General features: G+C 41.2%; 1 long non-coding RNA gene across 1 annotated transcript in view; it reads left to right on the plus strand.

Moving 5' to 3' along the window:
• Nucleotides 1-25951, plus strand: part of LOC148443238 (uncharacterized) — a 105731-nt gene extending 79780 nt beyond the window's left edge. The window contains exons 4-6 of the long non-coding RNA XR_015875709.1: nt 15095-15171; nt 20021-20215; nt 22345-25951. This is a non-coding gene — a long non-coding RNA (uncharacterized LOC148443238). The remainder of the gene's footprint in view (nt 1-15094; nt 15172-20020; nt 20216-22344) is intronic.
• Nucleotides 25952-27057: the final 1106 nt, after the last annotated feature.

Below are 27057 nucleotides of genomic sequence, written 5' to 3' on the forward strand. Positions count from 1 at the left end.
ACACATAACGAAAAAAACCCACAATCATAGATACACCAAAACATACTATACTATACTATGCTATACTTCATGCACGGTTGAAAATGTCTTAAGCGTGACATAACATGCCACATTTCAAATAAAAAAATGAGCCAGTTGCATGTACAGTATAACTAATATATAAAGAATAAACATTAATGCCCAAAAGTTATAGGGTGAACGTTTAGATAATTTGATAGTTTAGCAGTAAACTCTCATGCATTTTAAAATCGGCCAATAAGTCTGAAGACATGCAAACTCGCATGTTTTTCAGACTCAAAAAACTGTCATGATTTTAACTCTCATCCAGAGGTTTTCCTGTTTTGAATACAAAACTCAACCAATGTGAGAGTTTACTGCTAACGCTCACATTTTCTAATCTTTCACACTATTACATTTGGCCCTAAATGTCCTAAAAAAGCACAACTAAAAACTTAGTAGCCAGTATAGTCATGTTTGATTACACACAAACAAAAAATCTTATTAGTTAAATAGCTAGCACATAAATTGCCAAACTAGTCAAAATACTCAAAAAAGCTATACAGACAATATCCACAACTAACATCAATTCTAGTAAAATTAACAAAGAACCCATAAACCAGATATTGTACATTCTATTAAAATATTAAAACCCATCACCAGGCCTCCTGAAACATTTATCCTATCAGACGTAAATGCCACAATAAAAAACAAGCACTTCATTCAAAAATTCTTACAACCCTCCACTAGTAAAAACAAAATTATATCTCATATATATATGAGGCACCACTCATGCACTCAACAACCTCCCATGGAAAGACACATTTTGTGTACAAAAGATGTAAGCTTAATATAAACATACATACTATGCAACAATATATTACTAGCAATATTTATTTATTTATTAACAGTTTCTTATATAGTGTAGCAAATTCCATTGCACTTTACAATTTTAATCAACATTAACATTTACTGGGTTGTAAAATACATGCATAAATACATACAAGACATATGTAAAATACATACATAAAGGTAAGAGGGCCCTGCTCGCATGCTTACAATCTATAGGGAAATATGTGTTGATACACAAGGATAGGTGCTACATTTTGGAAATTAGTCCAACCTGACTGCAGATATTCTTGGTGGGCTGTATAATACAATCACACTGGAATGTTGGCATAGGGTTAGGAGGATGTTAAATTGAAGAAAGAGAAGATGTGAAAGGTGTGTACTATAAGAAGGGAGTTAGATAGGGAAGCTATAAAAGGTTATATGGACTGTCCAGGAATTTGATAAACTTGTCTAAAGAGGTGAGATTTCAGAGAGCGCTTGAATGTTTGGAAACTAGTGGAAAGTCTTATTGTTCATGGAAGGGCATTCCACAGGGTGGGCGCAGCCAAAAAAAAGTCCTGTAACCATGCATGGGAACAAGTAATGCGTGGGGATGAGAGACACAGATCTTGTGCAGAGTGGAGATGTTGGGTTGGAAGATATTTTGAGATAAGTGAAGAGATGTATTTTGGTGTGATTTGGTTAATAGCTTTATGTGTGAGATTAAGTATTTTAAATTGAATACGGTAGAAGACCAGCAGCCAATGGAGGGACTGACAGAATGGATTAGCAGACACTGAACATTTAGTGAGCAAGATCAGCCTCGCAGCTGCATTCAAAATGGATTATAGAGGGAAGAGCCTGTTTTGGGAAGACCAATCAGGAGACTATTGCAATAGTCAATGCGGGAAATAATGAGTGCATGTATTAGAGTTTTTGCAGTGTCATGTGTAAGATATGGTCGAATTTTGGCTATGTTTTTTTAGATGTATGTAACAGGATTTAGAGACAGATTGAATGTTGAGAACAAAAGAAAGTTCAGAGTCTAGGATGACACCTAGGCAGCGAGCTTGTAAGGTGGGGTTGATTATCAAGTTGTCAACAGTAATAGAGACATCAGGTTGGTAACTACTATTGGCCGGTGGAAATATAATGAATTCTGTTTTGGATATATTAAGTTTGAGGTGGAGAGATGACATCCAAGATGAATGGCACGGAGACATTGAGTGACACGGACCAGCACAAATGGTGACAAATCAGGGGAGGATAGGTCAATTTGAGTATCGTCCACATACAGATAATACTGATAACCAAAAAAGCTGATTAGTTTGCCAAGAGAGGTGGTATAGATTGAGAAAAGCAGAGGACTTAAGACTAAGCCTTGTGGTACTCCAACAGATAATGGTAGGGAAGTGGAGGTAGTAAAACAAAAGCGAACAGTGAAAGAGTGATTAAATAGGTAGGATGAGAATCAAGAAAGGGCTGTGTCTTGAAGACCTAGGGATTGTAGTGTTTGTATGAGAAGAGAGTGGTCAACAGTGTCAATGGCAGCAGAGAGATCTAAAAGAAATAGAAGTAAATAATGGCCTTTAGTCTTGGCAGTGACCAGATCATTTACTACCTTAGTCAGTGCTGTCTCAGTGGAGTGTTGGGAACGAAAGCCTGACTGAAGTGGGTCCAACAAGTTGTGGGTGTAAAGAAAGTGTGTGAGGTTAGTGTAGGCAAGTCTCTTCAGTAGCTTGGAGGGGCAAGGAAGCAGGGAGATAGGACAGTAATTTGAGAGAGTTAGGGTCAGAATTTTATTTTTTCAAAATGGGAGTGATCACTGCATACTTTAACAGTGATGGAAAGATACCAATAGAGAAAACAGAATTTTGGTACTTACCGTTAAATCCCTTTCTCCGATTACACATGGGACAATGGAGTCTCAGTACAGTGAGGTTTAGATGTGGGATAACCAGGAGCTGGCACTTTAATAAACTTGAATAGTAGCTAGCTCCTCCCCCTCTATACCCCCTACAGGTCAGTCTAAATAAACTGTGCCCTAGGAGAGCTGGAAATAGAATAACAGAGGAGAAGAGAACTAGAACATGCATAAAGAACAAGCAAATATGCAAACAAATCAAGCAGATCTTGAAGACTTGACTGTCCAAACCTGGCAGAACAATAGCAAATGCAGGTGGATCAGTGCTGGGTGGGCGTCTAGTATCCCCTGTGGAATCAGAGAAAGGGATTTAATGGTAAGTACCAAAATCCTGTTTTCTGATTCATCCACTAGGACACTGGAGTCTCAGTACAGTGGGGACTTCCCAGAGCTCACATCCTGGGTGGGAGAGTGCTGAGAACCCTGCAAAACAGCATGGCCATACTGTAAAGCAGAAGCTGCAAAAGTGTCAAAACTATAAAACTTTGTAAAACTATGCCGGCCTGACCAAGTGTCCGCTCGACAAAACTGGCTCAGTGAAAACCCAAGGGCAGCCACCCACAAAGGACCCACCAAGCACGTAGAATGCGCTGTGATTGAAGTAGGTGGTTGCTTTGATGCAGCCAGAAAGGCATGTCTGATTGTCAGATGAATGAATCTAGAAATAGTAGCCTTAGAAGCCAGCCAGCGTGGCCGCGCCATATGATATCGATCAAACAGCGTATCTGACTTCTGGAGGGATGCTGTCCTGTCAACATAAAACTGAAGAGCCCGGACAACATCTAGGGATCTGGAAGCCAAATAATCCTCTTCAAAAACCACAACTACGATCGGTTGGTTGAAGTGAAATGCAGACACTACCTTAGGCAAAAAGGAAAACTGCGTGCATAGCTCAGCCCTATCCTCATGAAAAATGAGGTAAGGCGGATGACAAGAAAGCGCCCCCTAGCTCAGCGCCAACAGGAGAACCACTTTCCATGATAAAAATTTTAATTCCACTGTTTGTAAAGGTTCAAATAGGGAAGATTGGAGAAAAGAGAGGTCCAAATCCAAATCCCATGGGGCCGTAGGAGGTACAAGCGGAGGTTGTAATCTGACAACCCTTTGTAGAAAAATCTGGACATCTGGTAATAATGCTAGTCACTTTTGAAAGAAAATCAACAAAACCGATACTTGAACTTTTAAAGATCCCAGACAAAGACCTGCTCATAAACAAGCCTATAAAAAAGAAGCAGCCTGGCTAAGTTGAATTCTGATGGTGGCGCACCCTTGCGTTCACACCAAACGACCTATGCCTTCCATATGTGATGATAGTGCTTTGAGGTAACTTCCTTTCTAGCCCTTAACATAGTAGGAATCACCCTGGAAGGGATACCCTTCTTTCTTAAGATAGCCCTTTCAACAGCCACGCCGTGAAGCGAAGCCACTTTAATTCCTGATAAATAAATGGACCCTGTTGCAATAGATCTTCTTGCAGGAGAAGAGCCATGGGTTGTCTATCAGTAGAAGATGTAGATTGGAATACCAATCATCTGGGCCAGTCTGGAGCCACCAACAGAACCTTAATCCCATCTCATTTGATTGCAGCAGATGAGGGAGGAGTGGGAGTGGTGGAAACTACTAGACAAACTGAAACAGCCATGGAGCTGTTAGAGCATTCACCACCACTGCCTGTGGATCTCTTGTCCTGGAACATTAATGTGGCAGTTGATGGTTCAGTCTTAATGCCATAAGATCTACCTGAGGTAGACCCCAATGCTGATTCAGTTGTTGGAACACCTGCGGATTGAGCATCCACTCTCCCAGATGAATGTCCTGTCGACTGAGGTAATCGGCCTCCCAATCTTCTACCCCTGGTATGAAAATTGCTGATATCACTACCGCATATTCCTCTGCTCAGAGAAGAATGCGGCTTACCTCCCTCTTGGCGGACCGATTCTTGGTACCGCCCTGTTTGTTGATGTATACCACAGCCGTGGCATTTTCAGATTGCACTCTGGTGGCCTGGCCCTTCAATAGAGGATGTGCCACCTGAAGAGCATAGAACACGGCCCTTAGCTCCAGAATGTTAATAGGCAGTACTGCCTCCAGCCGAGTCCAGTGGCCCTGAAAGTGGCTTCCCTGAGTCACTGCCCCCCATCCTCTCATACTGGCATCTGTGGTGAGAATCCATTCCCACAATGCAAATATCTTGCCTGCCTATAGGTGAGAGGAATACAGGCACCAAAGGAGAGATGTCCATGGTGACAGTTGAACTCACTGGTGAAGGAATAATTGGGACCCTGACCATTAAGAGAGGAGTTCCATTTGGAATGGATGGGCATGGAAACTCCCATATTGGATGGACTTAAAAGACACAACCATCATTCCCAGAAGGCCAATACACAGGTGTACTGACACCCTGCGATGACGCAGTATCAATCGCACTATGTGTTGCATGGAGGTGACTTTTTCATGTGGAAGAAATACCTTCTGCTCCACTGTGTCTAAAATCATCCCTAGGAAAGGCAGACGCTGTGTAGGCTGCAGATTAGATTTTTGGTAATTCAGGATCCATCCGTGTTGCAACAGTGGATGTCCTGCAGTAATTGAGAGACTGAGGGAGCCTTGAGGAGTAGGTCATCTAAGTAAGAACAATAGTAATCCCTTGTTTCCAAAGGAGGGCCATCATAATTTAAAATGAGAGGCCCACACTGTGAACCAAAGGAATGCCTGATGAGGAAGCCAAATGGTAATGTGGAGAAAAGCATCCTTTATGTCTAAAGATACAAGAAACTCGCCCCTCTCTAGCCCTACAATGATGGATTGCAGGGACTCCATCTTGAACTTGAAAGTCCGCAAATAAGGATTGAGATGTTTCAAGTTTAGAATGGGTCTCACCGAGCCATCTGGCTTGGGAACCACAAAAAAGCTGACATAAAAAAACTTGACCCTGCTAGTGGACAGGGACATGCACTATTGTTTGAGAAGACAGTATCTTTTGTATTGCCTCCTGCATAACAACCCGATTGTCCACAGATGCCGGCAAACCAGTTAAGTAAAAACGAGGAGGTTGGATCTAAAAATCCAGCTTCAACCCCTGAATGATGATGTCCTGGACCCATGCGTCCTGGCAAGACTTGATCCAAACTTCCTTGAAGTTGCAAAGGCAAGCTCCCACCCTGGGGTCCCCCAGGAGAGAAGGGAGCGTGTCATGCTGATGGCTTAACTGAAGCCTTATCCTGCTGGGAGGAGGATGCAGTGGCTCTATCCCTGCCTCTGGGACCACGGGAGAAAGCGGGAGGACCTCTGCCACAGCCCTTGAATCTCCCAGGAATACGAAAGGACTGTCCGGCAATGGGCTTCCTGGGGGGGAACAGCAGATGGGAGATAAGTGGACTTACCACCTGTGGCTTGAGATATCCACTTATCCAGTTCTGTTCCAAACAGAGCTTCTCCTGTGAATGGAAGCGCTTCCACAGCTCTCTTGGATAACGCATCCGCCTGCCATTGTCACAGCCACAGGGCTCTGCAGGCTGAGACAGCCAAGGCAGAGGATCTAGAGGAAAGACTACAAATATCCTTAGAAGCCTTTCCAAGAAAAGCAGCAGATTCTGCAATCTGTTCCGCTAGAGGAACCAGATCCTCCACCGAAGCCCAAGTCTTAAGGTCCTCAGTGAGCCCATGCTTCCACCACCTTGTTGACCCAACAGCTGACTAATGCAGGTCAAAGAGACACCCCTGCTACAGTGTACATTGACTTTAAGGTAGTTTCTAACTTTCTGTCAGAAGGCTCCTTTAAAGTCACTGCCCCTGGAACAGGGAGCACTGTCTTATTTGACAGACGTGACACTGAAGGGTCCACTGAAGGAGGTGTTTCACATAAATGGAAAGGGATAGTATGATAAAAGCTTCCTTGAAATCTGAAACCTTTTATCAGGGTGTTTCCACGCTGAGGTAAGGATTATGTCCAAATCCACAGACACTGGAAAGGAGGCTGCCAGTTTTTGCTTTTTCTACCCCTGCCTCTGTTTAAAGATAGATGGCCTAACCTCTACAGGATCCCTGTCCGCAACATGTAACACCTGGCAAATAGCTGCAATCAGCGCCTCTACTCCCTGATATACAGGCTCCACCTCCTCTGGTGCCTGTTCCTCTATAGGGTCCTGTACCACCCCTTTCCCTGTATCAAGCATGTCATCCTCTTCCAGATCATTTGGTATAAGTCTCTTGGTAGAGACACTACAGGACGATGCCATGGGAGGAACCTGGGCTGACATAACCCTTGTGAGCCCTTCTACAGACATGGCTAAAGACTGCACCCAGTCTGGTTCAGAGAAGGCACACCTTTGAGATCTTTCAACCTCTCTATCCCTGCGAGAAGCTTCTAGCTCTGCAGACATTTGAAACATGACTGAAGTAATTTGATCAGTCCATGAATGCTGCAGTCTGTGTCTCTGAAACACACTTCTCACAACAGGGAACTGGATGTTAGTCCCTGTGTAAACTTCTCTGCACAATTCTTACAGGAGAAAGTTTTTTGTGCAGACTTAGACCACTTAGATGACATTCTACTACTTCACTGTACACAGCACACAGAAAAAAAAGGTAGTGATACAGACAAACACCATACACACAGAGAGACTGTTTGAATAAGAGCTAGGGGCATAGAGGGAGATTATGCTATCAACCCTGCCCAACCAGCTCTGCTTCTGAGACCAGTGCTATTATCACATAAGCAGTAATCAATGTGTAAACACAGTCCAACCTGATCTTCACAAGTCTATCCCCACTGTGCAGGCACAATCTGGGCAGATAGATTTTTTCTCTGTGTGTGTCAGCTGCCTGTGGTTGTAAAATGGTCACCAGCCTCCTTCTGGAAGTGCTGGGGCTGCTGGGAGGCAGAAGCAGAACTGTGTGTTAGGCTCCACTCGCTCCGTTCTTACTGCTTTGTGTTTTTAATGCCCACCTGTCATTTCCTCCTGGTCACCCTGCTACTCAGAGTGCCAGGAGTCACTAACCTTCTGCTGCCAAATGCTGGCGGTGGCAGGCTTTCTAATAGGGGAGCGTGACAAACTCCACATGCAGCTTGTCTGGCTACCCCCCAGAGACAGTGGTCTCTGTAGCTGAAGACCCCAGCATGCTCTGCAAGCAGCAGTGGTGAGGTCTCTTAGCAGCTTCAACTAAGCAGACAGGCAGGGGCAGTGAGCTGCCTGTCTGATCCTCATACAGATCGAGGATCCATTGATTTTTTACCAGAGAGCTCTTGTATGTGACCAGCTCCCTTGGCACAAAATTTAGACTGACCTGTAGGGGGTATAGAGAGGGAGGAGCAAACTACTATTCAAATTTATTAAAGTGCCAGCTCCCAGTTATCCCACATTTATACCCCACTGTACTGAGACTCCAGTGTCCCCTGGTGGATGAAGGAGGAAGAGAGATTACAGATTTTAGTTAAGTGCACAGGAGACAGAACTTTACTGATTTGCACAGGAGACAGAGCTTTACTGATTTGTGAGGGTATAGAATCAAGAGCAATAGGCAAAACACAAAAACCAGAACACAATTAGTACAAATAGCAATAGTTAGTCCATTAGTCGCAGCTGTCACAAAAAATGTATGACTCAACATCATACCCTTTAACCAAGATATGTTTATAACAGTGCTTTATAAACAACAACAACCTCAATCAAGCCAAATGCATGACAGAAAAATTAAAATAGGTTACACATCTTCAAAAAAATTGCACAAATGTGAATTACAAATACATTGCAAAATATAAAGATAAAAAATAGCTTGTTCTATCAGATAACATGTCTTGTGCAAAATTTCTCCCTAAATATAGTTATTTTTAATTTCACTGAATGCATATACCTATAATTATGACAGCCAAATGACACTCATAATTTATGGGCAAATCCTAATTTAGGCCATGCAAAAGCGTTTACAACTCCCAGGTTACATACTGTGGTATATAAAGTTCCCATTGCTGTGTATGTATTCCAGTGGAAGATTAAAATGAATCTTATTTTTGTGTGTGTATTAGTTGGTCTATGAATCTGTATTCTGTGCTTTGATTTCCTGCAGTTTTACAGTAAAGAAGCATGCACTCACTGTGTCCATGTTATTAAGAAACCATTATTGAAGCTTAAGTCACAGATTAACACATTCAATAACTGAGTTATAACACATTTTAAGTGGCATTGGGCACCATATAGTGGTAGATCCAAAACTCTATACCTGAACATATATCCTATTTTGCATGCAGTGGGGCCCACTTATTAACAGAATCTGTGAATTCCCCCAAAACATTCTGAAAGCTCATGTTCTCCCTTCTGCACAATATTCAAGATCCCAATTTTTATATTGCAGAGCACAATATATTATTGTTTAATTATACTAAATAAATCCCATTTTAAATGAAGGTAATGTCACTATAATGTTAACAATTTGAAAATAATCAAATAATAAGAAATCAAATTATAATCAGTAAAAATATAATTTCATAGAAATACTAAGAAGGAGGAATTAAAGTCAGCACAGGGTTTGCTGCACGGTGAAGAGCTCTTGGTTTCACACACAGAGACATTACATTTAATTGATGGTTTCCCTGCTCAGTAAACCATGGGTTAACACGCGCTACCTCATAGATTATGCACAATGTGCTGGAATCTATGAGTTTTCCAGTGTGGTAAAATGCAGAGTCTGCATTTTAACACAGATTTGTTTTACTTGCAGCCTCTGAGATTGTGAGGAAACATCCACCCTTTGTTACTGACCCCGATATAATTACCATGACTATCCAATTAGCCCCTATGCCAGCACTTATCAGGGAATTTGATTCACCTGCCTCAGGCAGGGGAAACCAAATTCTTGATAAGAAGCCCATATTCCTGATATCGCAGCAGTGAAAAGGTCCGTTACTTTTTGGGGCTCCTATGTGTTTTCATGACGTCAAAAACAGGGTTTAAACGGATACCACGAAAAAAAAATTGGCAAAACACACCCGTAAATCAGCAAAAAAAAAAAAAAAGTTTTTGGGTCCATAAATTTTTCTCTACTAATAGGATACTGGCCTTAGCATGCAGAGTTCCTGCAGCGCGTTCAATTAGCTGCATGGAAAACCACGCAGATAATTGATTAATGCCCTACTAAAATTACTTCAATTCTAAAAACAAATTCCCTACATTTTGGATATGCATTCATTAAATATTTTCAGATTAAAAATTGTTAATGAGAAAATATGAGAATGTTTCTGTTTTTAAAAACATAATTAGTTGGTGTTTCAATAAATGTGAGTTGAGTATGTTTCACCTTGAACTGAGTTTTATTTTTACTGAGGTGCCTGAATTATTTCTAATCTCAAAATACTGTACATTTCTAGTTTTAGCAGGAAGTTCTAGACAATTGTAACACAAGATAACTACCTTGAAAGGTCTTCAAAGGACAAATGTACATAGAGTATATTTTGTACACAACATATGAGTAGCAGTAATGCTATTAAAGATATTTTCGGTTCCATTTCAGATGTGAAATAAAGTGAAAATTATGGGTGAATGCACAATGTTTTGATAACACTGATGCAAGAAATTATTAGAAGAGTTTACCCTTAAATGAAAAGTTACTTTTTGTGAAAAAAAGTAAATATTTTAATGTTTCCATTTTATGACATAGCGCACAAATAAAATCAATAGCAAAATCTGCATTAAAAGGGTTACAATAGTGGCTACCATTTGATTCCTAGATATACTGCATACATGGTTCATCACTGTGCCTAAACTGTGAAACTATGAAGTTTTATAGAACTTTTAAAGACACATGCATGGCATGGCAAAAAAAACTAAAGCAACTCATAACCCTGATTGCAGTACTGTGAAATGGGATGCGGTCATAATACCGACCGTTAGGATTCTGAAACCAACATTTTGAGCGCCGGAATCCCAACACCTGTCAGAATACTGGTGCTGTCATCCCGGCTGCCAGCATCCTGAAGGTAAATAGTGGGGTTAGGAGTGGGTTATACAAAAGTAAATGGGGTTGTCTTGAAGGGTGCACATAGGAAAAGAAAGAGGGGGTATGGGTATGAATGTGTAATTTCTTTAGACATATGTTTGTAATGCCTCTGGGCAAAATGGTGAGTAAGATTTCCGTAGTTCTAATAATAACATTTTAATATAATTCAACAGATGGTTTTATTGCAGTCAAATTAATATATATAAGTATACACACACTAGAAGCACTACAATAAAACTATTCCTTGATACAGTTTACAGTATAAACAGTATAGATGTAATATAAACATACTTAAAAAATATTTATTTATAAAAATGTATGAGAAGAATGAAAAAATAATAGAAAGTTGATAAAATACATGAAATAGGATAGTGATTGATATATAGAATAAAAGATAAAAAATGATGTTTGTGCTCAGGGTGGGCTGTACACAATGTGTCCAATGTTGATGGCAACAATGTTCCAGCCCAGCATGTGTTGTGTAAACACAGTTTACCTTAGTGACATTTATTTTCCATGTCTGAGGTTATGGTTTATGAGTCTTTGATGTATCTTCTTAAGAAATTCTCTCCTCTTCATAAGTTGTGACATTGTAGGGAAAAAAAATAGATCTTAAAGTAAAAACAAGTAAGTTCTGGAGGTGGACATTTGGAACCATAATGATTTTCAAAAATAGATTCAAGTTCATCCCTTAATCCACTCCAGACTAACAGCAGATCTTTATATATCATATAGAACAAAAAACACCAGCTCCACCAAGAACTTAAATTGAAAGTTTCCAAAAAGGAGACAAGGAAACATTGCGCTTCTGATGCAATACCAGCCTAATATACCAGCCTATTTAAATTTAAAAAAATCTGCATTTGATCCTTTATCCAACAGGTCATTGATTATGACCTTTCTCAGGATCCTTTATCAGGACATTTCTAAGAAGGTTAAATACTGGAAACCTACATATCCAAACCTGTCGATTCATGAAAGGAAAGTTCTAAGTATGTTGAAACAAAATGACCAATTGATAATCTGCAATGCAGATAAAAGGGAAGCCATTGTGCTACATGATCTATGTGATTATCAGCCAGAAATTAACAGGCAGTTGATGGACCATGAAGTTTACTGCAAACTCATAGGTGACCTCACTGCTATTTTTACTCAAGAACATAACGATATATTATGTCTGGATAAAGATGCATCCCTTATTAATGAACAGATTTATAAAATTATATTACCGGAATTTCCTATTATAACATTGCTATACACACCTCCTAAAATCCTCACCTCCCCCCTTGGGAGGCCCATAATTTTGGCCAGTGGATCTTTGTTACAGCCAACAGTGATCTATTTGGACTTTGTAAACAACCCATGATTCAAGAACATCCACACTTCCTTCTGGATACTGCTATGTTGCTTAACAAGCTGAAAGAGCTGGAAAAACTACCAGATAATGTATGGCTTGTGACAGCGGATGTCACAAGCCATACTCGGAGGGACTGGCATTGGTTTAAAGGCTTCTGTTGAGTAATGGAACTTTTGATGTAACACATGTTGATAAATTACTGATGTTATCAGAATTATTTCTCACAAAGAATGTTTTTGTTTTTAATAGTGAATACTTTTAGCACACAAAAGGTTGTGCCATTGGTATTTCTATGGCACCTACCTATGCCAACATATATATGTTTGACATTCAGAGAGATATATTTTATGATAAATCTGATATTGCCATATTGGCAGCTATTTCATCATGTATGTCTTGTATTTGCATTACTTTAATTATGCTATGTACAGTATATGTATTTTTCCAGTGCTGCTGTTTATATGTGACCAGTTGTCATGGTGATTGTATACACTGATGAGCATTGTGTCAATAAACAATGATGTCACCTCAGTGTGCCTGCTTGGGTTCCAGCGGGATCCTGCTGCACATGCTGAGGTTGGGGTATAATATAAGGGTTGATCGCTTGTATCTGTTTTACTTCCTGATGAAAATCAATTAAGGGGCATCAGTGGGTGGCAGAGGTGCTCACTGGTGCTGGGCATGCATCTGAGAAAATAAGACACAGATACATGGATGAATCAGTGAGATCCATCTATGCATCTGTGTTAAAATTTGAATCTGTGTAAAATAAAAATAAAAAAGGGACAAACCCCCCTCCAAACACAACCACCCTGGGCTTTTCACCTGGTTGTGAAAACACAGAGGACAAACGACATAAGGGTCCACCGCATTAAGCACAACCAGCACCAGGCAAATCAGGACCAGTCCTGGTTGCCAAAATATGGCGAAGAAATGACGTAGGGGTCCACCGTATTCAGCACAACCAGCACTGGGCTCTGAACTGGTCCTGGTTCTGGAAATACAGGTAAAAAATTTGTAAAGTTCCCTTATAAATTCCAGAACCAGCACTGCTGCTACTGGTCCACAAACCATGCCACTCTGTCTTCCCCCATGTGCACCACTGTTTTCCACCAATATGCATCACTTTGGCTCACCCCCATCTGTACTGATTAATCTTCCCCTCTCCACACCTTTCGGCATGCCCCATCCACACCGCTCTCTTCTCCCCCCCATCCACCATATTCTTATCCCAACTGCACAGCTATATGTTCTGCTCAGAATTCAGCTACATAGACTGCATTTGTGTATTCCAATGAGCACACAATTCTGTGAATTAGCAGCTCCACCATTTTGTGAGTGACGGCAATCTCACTCTTTGAGAGTGCTGAATCTACAGTTAACCACATGGTGTCATGGCATACCATATCTGAATTACGCAAGGAGCATGTCCATTAAGGAGTCAGCCTTAACGATTGTTATTTTATTGCTTTTTGAAGTTTGAGTGGCAGAAATTCAATAGGTGTTGTGAAATATCAGATCATGTCTAAGAAGCCTTAATGAGACATGTGAAACCATAAGGTTTTTTTGTCTATGGAATAATTATATATATATATATATATATATATATATACATATACACATATATATACACATATATATATATATATATATATATATATATATACTTACATATATTACCCAGTGCCTTCACAATCCATCAAGATCCATATAGCAAAAAATTGGGTAGATGTATTATAGCAGCACTTAACGTACCGCTATAACACATCCGAGGTGAAGCAGGAAGCACTACCAATGAGATGTATGAACATGTCATCGGCCAGAGAGGGGGAGCATTAACTCCTTCCTTCGCACTACTTGCTAGAGACCGCAACACATAAGCCTAGTGCTGGTGCGCTGTATGACTGTCCTGGCCAGCTCCACTGCGCATGCACGGGATCTTGCAAGTATCGTGAGATCCCCCGCATGCAGTCTGGAGCCAGCAGCAGCCGCAGCATAGGTTTTTTGTTTATGGAATTATATATATATATTTAAATATAATATTATCCAGTGCTTTCACAATCCATCAGGATACATATAGCAAAAAATGGGGTAGAAGTATTATAGCGCTATAATGCTTCCTGCTTCACCATTTTAGCACCCCTGTCATTTACCGCCCAACCCCCGATCATACATCAGGGAGAAGCGGTATCAGCACTCATAACGTGTGCTGATACAGCTTATGAGCTTCATACATCTCCCCCAATGTGTGGTGCGGCACTCACAGGATAAAAATCAGTCAAGCTTTAGCAAATAATTCCAACATTTCAAAGTTTATACTTTGTTATTTATACTGATGACAAAGTATAAACTTTGAAAACTTAGAATACACTGCTGAAGCTGGACTGATTTTTTTTCCCAGGAGTGCCGCACTACACATCGTTTGCTACACATATATATATATATATATATATATATTGTCAAAACTAGATTATTGGCAGAGACAAGATCAGTTTAAAATTCAATCACAGCGATACCATCTTGCGTCTTGTGGCAAGACGCCATTTTGCGAAATGTCTGCCTAAGCACCATTTTAGATAAACTCACACTTTAGTACATGTGGTGATAATACTATTAGCAAGTTACGGCGATTCACCAGAAGCCTATTTCATGACTTTACGTATTATAAAGGATATATTTCAGAAAATACTTTACAGTATGCCAAAATTGGGCATGTGGAACTATCTGGCTCAGCATATCACACTGTTAAGATGTTCACTTAGTGAGAGTTAAGTGCACCCTTCCTCATACACACATTAATACGTCTTTATATCAAACCCCGAATACTCACACATTACATATTCACACATAAGGTTTAATAAGCTTTAAAGTGTATGATTTAAGTTGGTTCAGTTAGTTTAAATGCTGAGAAATAAAGATATTTGATAACTAAGGTATTATACATGCTAAACAAGTCATGTTTGATTTTGTACTGATGCAAACTCTTTTTACAGTATTCCGGTGTTATCGGAGGGGAGATCGGATCATGCATTCTCGAGTTATGGATCGCAGAGCCTACAAGCAATAAAATGTATATTTCATGAACAACTGTTTGATGTTGCAGGGGGTGGGAAGGGAAAGATCCCCAGCTGTTAGAGGCAGGGAAAATCTATTGGAACCAGCCTGTTAAATGCCCTGTAACAGATGCTTCTACCCTGGGAACCAATGACATCAGCAACAACTTCTCTATTGTCCTGTTTATTCTGGGGGGTATAAATATGTGTGCTCAAATGCTGGGTTCTTAGTCTTTGTGCTGAATGCTGTATGACGAGGGGTCTCTTGCTGATGCCTATCTTCAGGTCTGGAAGCATTGCGTATGTATACTGTACTTGGGTCCATAAAATTTTCTTTTGCGCCTAAATTGTGTCTGGATCAATTGCGTGTAACTGTCTGAACTTTTATTTGAATAACACTTGTGCTTTGGAACCACAGATTCCAGGTCTAAGGGGTCATTCAGACCCACTTGCGAGCGGCAGTACACTCGCAAGTGGGTCGATGTTCCCCACTGCGCGTGCTCACGATGGAGGGAGCTCCGTCGTGCGCATGTGCGAGACCCGACGAGCGAAGGACTTTCCTTCACTCGGAGTGTCTCATCAAAGGGGGCGTGCTGTCGATGGTGACTAACAGCACGCCCCATTTGGTGGGCGTGCCTGCCAGATGGAGGCGTTCCCAAGGGAACACCTGCCATCTGAAGCCGTCCCCACTGACATCACTAGTGATGTCAGTGGGAGTGATTTTGGCTCTGATCAATCGCAGGCTTTTACTCGCAGTTCCGATGGTCGCGATGGTCAAGACCATCACGACCATCATTTTGCACGCTCGTATATGCTGTGGGTGATGACACACAGCTATACGAGCATCCAGGAGGATGCTCCATATTAATGGAGGTTGGCCCTGATTCAGAGTGAGCGCTCTGGTCAGAGCATCTGGCTCTGAATCAGGGCCTAAGTCTTTATTTACTGTTGACTGTGTTCACAAATTAGCATCATCCTTAAAGGTTTATAGGAAGGATTTTAGAAGGTACAGGCAGGGGTATATAGAGGTTAATTTTAATATCGTCAGATAGGGGCTCATCGAGTGAAGTCCAATACCTACTCACACGGCACATACGGCTATCGATGTCTCAGCAAAGGTTGGAGTGGCCACATGCAGGGTTTTCCTGCAACCACTTTGTTTTGAAAAATCGCTATCCATTTCTGTGTGAGCAAAGGAAGCTGACTAGAATCCAGGGACAAGAAAGGAAAAAGTTTGTGTTCCTTTGTTGATAGAACCTAGCGTATAAATGGGTGCCGCAGTATTGAGTATGCAGCTGAGTCGCAGTTTTGCGTACAGAAAAGATGCACTTTTGTGAACGCAATTAAAAAGTCATTATACGGTTGTGTGGTAGTCGAATATATTTTTTATGTGGCAGGTCGCACAATAGCATATTACCAATATCTGGGTTAACGTGTATTTTTCTGCGCATGATAATGTGTGTAACAGTGAGTATTTGTTGGACAGTTAAGGGTATCATATGATCCTTAATGGCTAGGTGCAAGGGTTAGTCTAGCCGCTCAGTAAGCAGCTTTACTGTTGTATACACAGTAGCAGGTGTACATGTTGTCTTTGTTGTAGAGAGGTGCATGAGAGTAGCCAACATATAAACTCTCATAGGTGTGGAAGTTGCCTTTTTCAAATCTTATCCAGGTGTGGAAGTTGCCTTACTAAATCTTATCCAGGTGTGTGGACGCAGCCGACATAAAAAGCCCACAGCTAAGTGAAAGTATCTTGATTGTCTTTCACCAGTTTAAATCTTTATTGAAAAGCATAGGAGTTGTCTCAGAATGGGAGCCATGCAAACAGTGGAGATGTTAGACAATGATGTGCTGCTAATGGAGGCGCCGATCGGATTGGCCCATCATATTATGCATACTAAGTACAGTACTTATGCAGTAAGGTATTGTGATTTAAGGTTTAATATGACGATGAAGAGTGTTAGACCGTTTCCCAGAATTGGTAGTTTTGATAAAAATGTGTTAGATAATGTCTGGGATCACATCGGTCTGATGCTCTCCCGAGAGAAATAGGATAAATATTTTGAATGTTTAAAACTGTGGCAGCATGAAGGGGATGCGTGGCTTAAGAATGTGCAAATGACACAAACTAGCGTTGTGAGCACATTGCCAGAAAATACATCCGCACCGCTGAATTGCAATACTGGCGAGCTGCAAAATGGCACACCCGTGCGGCAAGGTAGCATTGTGGAGAGTATTGCCAGCAGTTCACGCTCACCTCCCCCACCTTATGTGGATGGAGGTGCAAGTACAGTTACCAAAGATACCCATAAAAATGTAACAAGCAATTTGAACCCTCTCTTAAGCAACCATAAAGAAAATGTTTATGATGTGGATGATGAGCCTTTTGTAATGTCTGCCATTTCCCATGCTGTGCAAATGATAGATGCTGCATCACCACAATCACGGGTGGTGCCGCCATCTCCATCGGAAACAGAAAGGGAAGTGTTAACACCCTCTGCACCCGTAGAGGAAGTTAATACCATACGTAGCAGCAGCAGATTAAGCCCTCAGCCAGGTAGCCAGGTCAAAGGTAGCAGCGCTACCGGTCTGCATCCCATTCGGACGATAACTGTTCCGAACGGAAATGCAGATGCAAACTGTATAGTGCCCATGAGGGAAGTAGTAATGCATTGTCCTTGGACAAGAGCAGAACTAAATTCCATCATAAATGATTTTCCGATCCCAAAAAGGAATTAATCAAATGTCAAAAGATTTTTTAGAAATTTGGGGAGTTCAGATGAACCCACTAATAAAGATTGTTGTGTGGTGTTTAGGGCCTGTCTACCACGCAATACCGAGGTGACAAAATTTATCACGGATTGTGTATTGGATGGTGACGTTCCCTTAACAGACCAAGTAAACCAAGGTAACATTTCCCGCATTGTAACTCAATTGGGTATATATTTTCCAGTAGTAGTTAACTGGAACAAAATTTTCACCATTAACCTGAAGGAGAGTGAAACTGCAGAAGATTATTGCGATTGGGCTCTGCAGGCTATCACCTAGTACACTGGGATAGAGGATACTAAAGATAGCACTCACAACCAGGGAATGATAGTCATGGTACTTGTGGATGGTCTGAAAGAGAGTTTAAAAACTCAGTTTCAGACCTCACAGCCTGGCTGGTGGGGACTCACAATAGATACCCTCATAGAAACCGCCATTGAACATGATAAAAACATCTCCAATAAGAGAGAAACCCAGAGTGAAAAACTAATGGCTGTCAGTATACAAGCTCTGGAGGGAATGACGGTAACATCACAGCCAACAGACACAGTTGCACTTGCACACACACTCACTTCTGAACAAGTATGTGCTCTCACTAATCCCACGCAATAACAAACACAACTATATCCCACTAACCTGATGCAACCACAGGTCCCATGATACCCACCAACTTCTTATCCCCCACAATACCCTTACCCTCCCTATCCTTACCCATATCCACCACCTTTACCCTCTGCGCAAACCTCACAACACCATGTCTTCACCCGATACACGAACATGTTTTAACTGTAAACAACCAGGACACTTAAGTAGAAACTGTACAGTAAATAGAGTAGGGACCCGACATCAGGGAAGACCTGGATATCCCCATAAGGGATATGCACAAAGGCCAGCAAATGTTCAGCAGGTACCAGCTCCAATTGTAGCCATAAATGCTTTATTGGAGAATGGTAGCCAACGCTAGGGGTCAGGTCATACCTGTAGTCTACAGATAATCAGGTTAACGGGAAGTACTAGGGAAGAACCGGTCATGATGGTTGATGTAGCTGGTACTGAATATCCTTTTCTTGTAGACACAGGGGCAACCAGGTCAGTGATAAAATCTCCCATTAATTTGCAGGTGACCAACGAGACAGTACCAACAATGGGTGTAACAGGTAAAGTGGAACATTATACTTTATCAAGTCCACAGAGGTTACTATTGAGCCGTTGCATACCAGGCATTCTTTTCTCCTGGCAGCTGCAGCTCCTACTAACCTACTGGGCAGAGACTTGTTATGTAAAATGGGATGTGTTATATATTGCACTCCTGATGGTGTATTTTTAGATATCCCAGAGAGAATGGTATACGAGGTGCGAGATATGTTAGACACTCCTCAAAGGATAATGTATCACTCTACAGTTTTAAATGAAACTCCATCACAGGTAGATGAAATGTTGTCCAGATTCCAGATTCCCTTTGGATGAAAGATGGACAGAACACTGGATTAATGGCAAACGTAAGCCCCATAATGGTAAATTTAAAAAGGGGTAGGCAAGCTCCAAAAATTCCCCAGTACCCACTAAAACAGGAGGTAGAATTAGGGGTTTTTCCAATAATTGAGTGATTACTGCAACAGGGAATTTTAGTTCGTACAGCTAGTGTAGCCAACAGTCCCAACTTTCCGGTGAAGAAGAGTGGTGGGAGGGGTTATAGGCTGGTACAAGACCTTAGAAGTGTTAATAAGGTAGTAGAGAGCCAATTCCCTGTAGTGTCGAATCCAGCTGTCATTTTGATGCAGATCCCACCAAATGCAACCCATTTCACAGTCATTGACCTCTGTTCTGCTTTCTTCTCTGTGCCTCTCCATCCTGACAGTCAGTATCTATTCGCATTTACATACAGAGGTTTACAATACACATGGACACGATTACCCCAAGGTTTCATAGACAGCCCCAGTATCTTCTCCCAGGCAATGCACGACTGTTTACAATCTTTTCAACCTGCCAATGGATCTGTTCTGATTCAATATGTGGACGATTTATTGCTATGTTCTGACTCGTTTATGTCATGTTTGAATGATACTAAACTTTTGTTACTTCATCTCTCACACACAGGACACTAGGTGGCTAAGGACAAACTACAGCCGTGCTAATCCAGAGTAAAATATTTGGGACACTGCCTAACCCAGGGGTTATGACACCTTACAACAGAAAGAATCCAGGCCATACAAAACATGACACTGCCGCAGAATCAATAGCAAATTTGTACCTTCTTGGGAACGTGTGGATACTGTAGAATGTGGATACCAGGTATTTCTATTTTGTCCTTACCTTTATAGGAATTAGTCTCTTCCTCATAGTCCAATTGTGTCATACACACAGAGGAATCAGAGCAGGCTCTCCTTAATCTTAAGGATAGTCTGACAAAAGCTCCTGCATTGGGAATACCCGATTATGAAAATCCTTTAGATTTGTATTGTACGGAAGCCAATGGTTGTGCTGCAGGTGTCCTTACACAAAAACATGGTGATGCCAGTAGGACCGTAGCATACTACAGTGCCAAATTGGACACTGTGGCAATATCACTCCCCTTTTTGAGAAGTGTAGCAGCTACCGCTCTATTGGTGAGTAAAAGTGAGGACGTAGTATTGGGCCATGATATGATTATCTACACTCCCCATGCTGTATCTGCTCTGTTGAACTCAGCTCAAACCAGACACGTCTCCTCGGCTAGGTTCACCAAATGGGAACTAGCTCTAATCGCTCCTGCAAATATTACTGTTAAACGTTGCAGTACGCTGAATCCAGCAACATACCTACCATATGTACAACATGATGTACAAAGGGTGGAAGGAGAGGAGATGCTGGCGGGAGGTGAGTTCGGCAGACATAAGGATACGCATGATTGTATGACATATCTGAATCAGACCTTAACTGCAAGACCTGACATACAAGACACACCTTTAGAGAATGTGGATGTAACTTTTTATACGGATGGGAGTTGTCATAGACAAACAGACACAGATGAATTATGTACAGCTTATGCTGTTGTAAATGACACAGTCATCATCGAAGCTAAACCTCTCGGTCCTCCTCACTCAGCCCAGGTGGCAGAGTTAGTAGCACTGACTAAAGCATGTGAACTGGAAGCAGGCAAATCTGCTAACATTTACACTGACTCAAGGTACACGTTCGGGGTGGTGCATGATTTTGGGGCTGTATGGCATCTGAGAAATTTTATGACAGCAGCAGGCACACCAGTTGCACATTCCTGACACATAAAACATATTTTAGAAGCAATCCAACTGCCCAAAGCAGTGGCAGTAATTAAATGCAAAGCCCACACATGTGAGGATGACCCGGTGTTACTGGGCAACAACAGAGCTGATGAAGCTGCAAAATGGGCAGCAGGGTTAAAAATGTTTTTTCCAACTGAAACAATTATGTAATTTCAAACTATTGATATGCTGAAATTAATTGAGATGCAAAATTTGTGTTGAATTGAGGATAAATCCATTTGGAAGTCCAAGGGATGTGGGCAAGAGTCCTCTGGGCTCTGGAGGGACGGACATGGTAAACCAGTAGCCCCCAAGGCATATTACCCCAGCCTGGCTGAGACAGCACACGGCCTGACTCATCTGGGTAAACAGGGTATGTGCAAGTTGGTGAGGGCATACTGGTGCCCACCAGGTTTTTCTTCACAAGCAGAAAAGATAGCAATGTCCTGTCTGACCTGCTTGAGAAAGAATATAGGGAAAGCGATCCCTACCAAACCGTCCCACATTCCACCCACTGATGGACCTTTCCAGGTGATACAAATTGATTTCATCCAATTACCACCCTGCAGGAACCTTAAGTATGTATTAGTGTGCACTGACGTATTTTCTAACTAGGTTGAGGCCTACCCAGCGGCCTCTAATACTGCTGCATTTACTGCCAAGAAAATAGTTCAGGAATTCGTACGCAGGTACGGTATCCCTAAAATCATCGAGAGTGATAGGGGTACCCATTTCACAGGTGATGGTTTTCAAAATATGTGTAAGCTGATGGGTATTAATAGCCGACTTCACACCCCCTACCGACCATAATCCAGTGCCAAGGTAGAGAGGATAAGCTAAGTAAAATCATGACAGAGACTGGACTAAGATGGCCAGAAGCGTTACCATTGGTCCTACATACCATAAGGACCACTCCTAGACCTCCTCTGAATCTGTCCCCATTTGAAATATTGTTCGGTAGACAACCTCATTTGATTATAAGTCCACAGGAAGACCTGAAGGGTAACAACGAGGTAACTGTGAAGTATCTTATATCAATGAGTAAGCAGTTAAAGCAACAGCAGCAGAAACTGAAATTGTTGTCTAATGATATGCCTGAAACTAACTGTCATGATGTTGAACCAGGAGAATATGTAATGAACAGAAATTTCTTGCATTCAGGTTGTTTGACTGATCGGTGGGAAGGTCCATACCAGGTGCTGCTGACGAGTACTAAATCTTTGAAGGTGGCCAAGAGAGATACCTGGGTCCATTCCACTCACTGCAAAAACGTCAATCAACCGATGGAGAAACAAGTCGGAGACAAAGCTGATAGCATGGACCTGTCGATCGCGAGCTTGTTCTGGGAGGATTGAACAGGTTGTAGTGAGATACCTTAACTGAGGGAAATTTGCAGATCTTGTTGTGACAATGGACAGGCCTGCTGTGTTCATTTTCATATTCTCTTTTAGAGTGTTCACCATCCTGGTCAGTTCGGGGATATCCAGTGTCTGTGATGGGGGCCCGATTGAGGAAATGGGAGCTGATGGCAGTGCTGATGGAGTGGAGTCAAGAGGAGTGCAATGCCAATCAGGGGAGTGTCTGACCAATCTTAGTACTGTTATTGTTAAGAGAGCTGTCATTCCGGATACTCGGGGAAGGTGTGGAGGTTTATCATCTGAAGATTCCTGTATTTGTCAGCTTTGTGGGTCCCTAGTTGATGAGAACTGTATCCAACAGTGCCAACCTAAACATAATCCGTACTGGGGTGGGTATCCTCTAGAGGATTATCATAGCATGGTAGGCAAAGTGTTAAACCAAACTGATTGCTGGGTGTGTTCACATGTGCCACAGGGACAGCATAACGTTGGGTTGGTGCCATTTCCGCTGAATATCACAGAAATTTTAGAATTACAAAAAGGGAAAACATTGGATGGAAAATTCCTCTCATCCAAACCACCTCATTTCAAACTCTATCAATTCCAAGTAGATAGATTACTTTTGTGTTTAAACATAACCAACTCCAATAAACCCAGGAGTTGGGAAGTGATGGGGAATAATCAGACGATGACCTTCTCACAAAGAGCTGATAATGAGTTCATAAACAATGATCTGTTACGCTCAATTAAATCTAGTGGGATGCATTTTAGGTATCGGTATACATTGAGTTCCACCAAAGAAATTATTGGTGAGGTGCCAAATGGTTATTGTGCTAAAATAATACAGCCAGAAACTTGCATGTACAGAAGGAAGAACCAGAAATAGGATTGTTTGCAAGGGAAATGTGCTTAATGATAATGATGCATACCATTCCTTATGTTCTCCCTGATAATGTATATTTCATCTGTGGAAGAAAAGCATATAAATGGCTCTCCCCGAGTTCCGAAGGTTTGTGTTACCTGGGAAGAGTAGTCCCAGAAGTTATGACCCTCACGCATGTTGAAATGCTGGGTATACATAAAAACATACCATTACCATATCTTCACAAGCAATATGAACACAGAGGCAAAAGAAACATGATACCTGGTGATGTGCATAAAGCCACTCAGTTAATTAGTGAGACAACTGGCTTTTAAGTTTTAGTCGCACTGGATCCCACCAGAATTGCTCAGAGTACATAAAATTTTAGATATATCCAGGAACTTGCTAAATTAATAGATAATATCACCGAGATGTATAATGACACATTCAGGTATACAGGGAGAAAATTGCAAGCGTACAAGAAAGAACTGGTGCAACACAGGCTAGTGTTCCATTACTTAACTGCTGTTACTGGAGGGTATTGCGTAATGTTAGCCACCCAATTTGGAGTAAAATGTTGCACCTATGTCACCAATGATACCAGCAACCCTAAGGAGGTGATAGACCGGAAGCTGGATGAAATTCTGCAGCTAAAGTGGGAATTTCGCAAGAACCAAAATGCATCAGTGGCTGAAATAGGGGAAAAGATAGAAGGATGGGTGTCATGGCTGAACCCAAGGAAATGGTTCTCAGGTCTAGGGAATGGGTTCAGGAAGTGATCGCCAGCATAGGCAAATTCTTGATCCTAATACTGATTGTCATCATAATAATTGGCATATGCATCCGGTGTGTTCCTATTGTGTTGAAGTGTGGAAAATTAAAAAAATAGAGTAAAACGAAAGAATGAAAATATGATAGTGGCCAGTATGAATACCGAGGTAAATAAGGAACTGCATTACAGCCCTGAGCTAGGAAATACCATCATTTAATGTATTATTGAAATGTTATTTATAAAACACCTCAGATAATGTAAAGTCGAAATTCCCCTTCAAGACTGCTTTTATAAGACTGGTGCATCCCCACACCTTTCACATGATCTTCCAAGATCCGCTGTGTGCATATAATAGTAGTTTTATGTCCCCACTCAGAGACACAAAATTGATGGATTAAGAACCACCTTGTGCCATCCCATAATAACACTAAATAATATTTAAATATAAGCCTAAATTAAATTTTAAGATCAGATTGTGACAGCATGTTGTTCGCTATCAAAGGGTGGACTGTCGAAACTAGATTATTGGCTGAGACAAGATCAGTTTAAAATTCAATCGCAGCGACACCATCTTGCGACTGGCCGCAAGACGCCATTTTGCAAGATGGCCACCTAAGCGCCATTTTAGATAAACTCACACTTTAGTGCATGTGGCAATAATACTATTAGCAAGTTACGGCGATTCACCAGAAACCAATTTCATGGTATAAAGGATATATTTCAGAAATGATTTTACAGTATGCCAAAATTAATTGCATTAGCTGAATAAAGCAAATGACTACGTGACAACTAACTTGTGTAGATAAGCTTCCTGGACAGTGTCTGCCCTCACTACAGGTGGTCTGCCTCGAATACATACCTACATTAGCAGGCTTCCTGCAATGACATGATTTCAAAGACTAGAGAATCATCTTAGGTCTGTCTCTTGTAGCTGGGCTATTTGCATATCACTCAAGAGACTGGGAGAATAAAGAGTTTTTCTTTTGAAGCCTGGGACAGGTGGGGGGGACTGCTGGCAGAGTGGGCATGTGGAACTATCTGGCTCAGCATGTCACACTGTTAAGATGTTCACTTAGTGAGAGTTAAGTGCACCCTTTCTCATACACACATTAATACGTCTTTATATCAAACCCCGAATACTCACACATTACATATTCACACATAAGGTTTAATAAGCTTTAAAGTGTATGATTTAAGTTGGTTCAGTTAGTTTAAATGCTGAGAAATAAAGATATTTGATAACTAAGGTATTATACATGCTAAACAAGTCATGTTTGGTTTTGTACTGATGCATACTCTTTTTACAGCATTCTGGTGTTATCAGTGGGGAGATCGCATCATGCATTCTCGAGTTATGGATCGCAGAGACTACAAGCAACAAAATGTATATTTCATGAACAACTGTTAGGATGTTGCAGGGGGTGGGAAGGGAAAGATCCCCAGCTGTTAGAGGCAGGGTTCTATTCTATTGGAACCAGCCTGTTAAATGCCCTGTAACAGATGCTTCTCCCCTGGGAACCAATGACATTTTAGCAACAAACTTCTCTATTGTCCTGTTAATTCTGGGGGGTATAAATATGTATGCTCAAACGCTGGGTTCTTAGTCTTCATGCTGAATGCTGTATGACGAGGGTCTCTTGCTGATGCCTATCTTCGGGTCCAGAAGCACTGCGTATGTATACTGTACTTGGGTCCGTATAATTTTCTTTTGCGCCTAAATTGTGTCTGGATCAATTGCGTGTAACTGTCTGAACTTTTACTTGAATAACACTTGTGCTTTGGAACCACAGATTCCAGGTCTCAGTCTTTATTTACTGTATGACTGCATACACAAATTAGCATCATCCTTAGAGGTTTATAGGAAGGATTTTAGAAGGTACAGGCAGTTGTATATAGAGGTTTATTTTAATATCATCAATATATATATATATATATATATGTAAAAGCAATGGATGTCACTCGGATGAAAAACATATAGTCAAGCTGCAGTAGATCAATGTTTCAGGGAGCAAACCCCTTTATCAAGACTTCTTGATAAAGGGGTTTGCGCCCTGAAACTTTGATCTACCTCAGCTTGACTATATGTTTTTCATCCGAGTGACATCCATTGCTTTTACATATATGATATTGGGCTATCTCAGATGAGCACCGGGACAGTTGCTTTTTATATATACCAGTGGAGTGCCGGACATTGTGTTTGTGTTTTATATATATATATATATATATATATATACACACACATAAACACACACACACCTACCCCATTTTTTGCTGTATGGATTCTGATGGATTGTGAAGGCACTGGGTAATATTTTTAATATATATATATATATATATATATATATATATATATAATATTCCATAAACAAAAGACCTATGCTGCGGTGGCTGCTGGCTTCAGACTGCATGCGGGGGATCTCGCGCTACTTGCATGATCCCGCGCATGCTCAGTGGAGCCAGCCGGGACTGACACACAGTGCACCTGCACTAGGCTGATGAGTTGTGGTCTCTAGTGGGTAGCGCCGGAGGAAAGCATTAATGCTCCCCCTCTCCGGCCGATGATATGTTCATACATCTCATCAGTAGTGCCTCCTGCTTAAACTTGGTAAAAGGTGAAGGAGGAAGCATTATAGCGGCAATTTTTTGCTATATGGATCCTGATGGATTGTGACAGCACTGAGTAATTATGTATTTATATATATATATATATATATACACATATATATATATATATATATATATATATATGTAACCCCATTGTTTCGTTGAGACCGCATAAAGTATCCAGTAAAAATATCCATCTAGACTCTTTTTGCAGCAAAATCCTAGAACAATTGCCACCCCTTACTAGAGGAGGAACATGATCAATGATCATGTGTCTC

The sequence above is a fragment of the Taudactylus pleione genome, unplaced genomic scaffold (genome assembly GCF_031769625.1).
Source record: "Taudactylus pleione unplaced genomic scaffold, aTauple2 ptg001314l, whole genome shotgun sequence".
In the NCBI taxonomy this organism is placed as follows: Eukaryota; Metazoa; Chordata; class Amphibia; order Anura; family Myobatrachidae; genus Taudactylus; species Taudactylus pleione.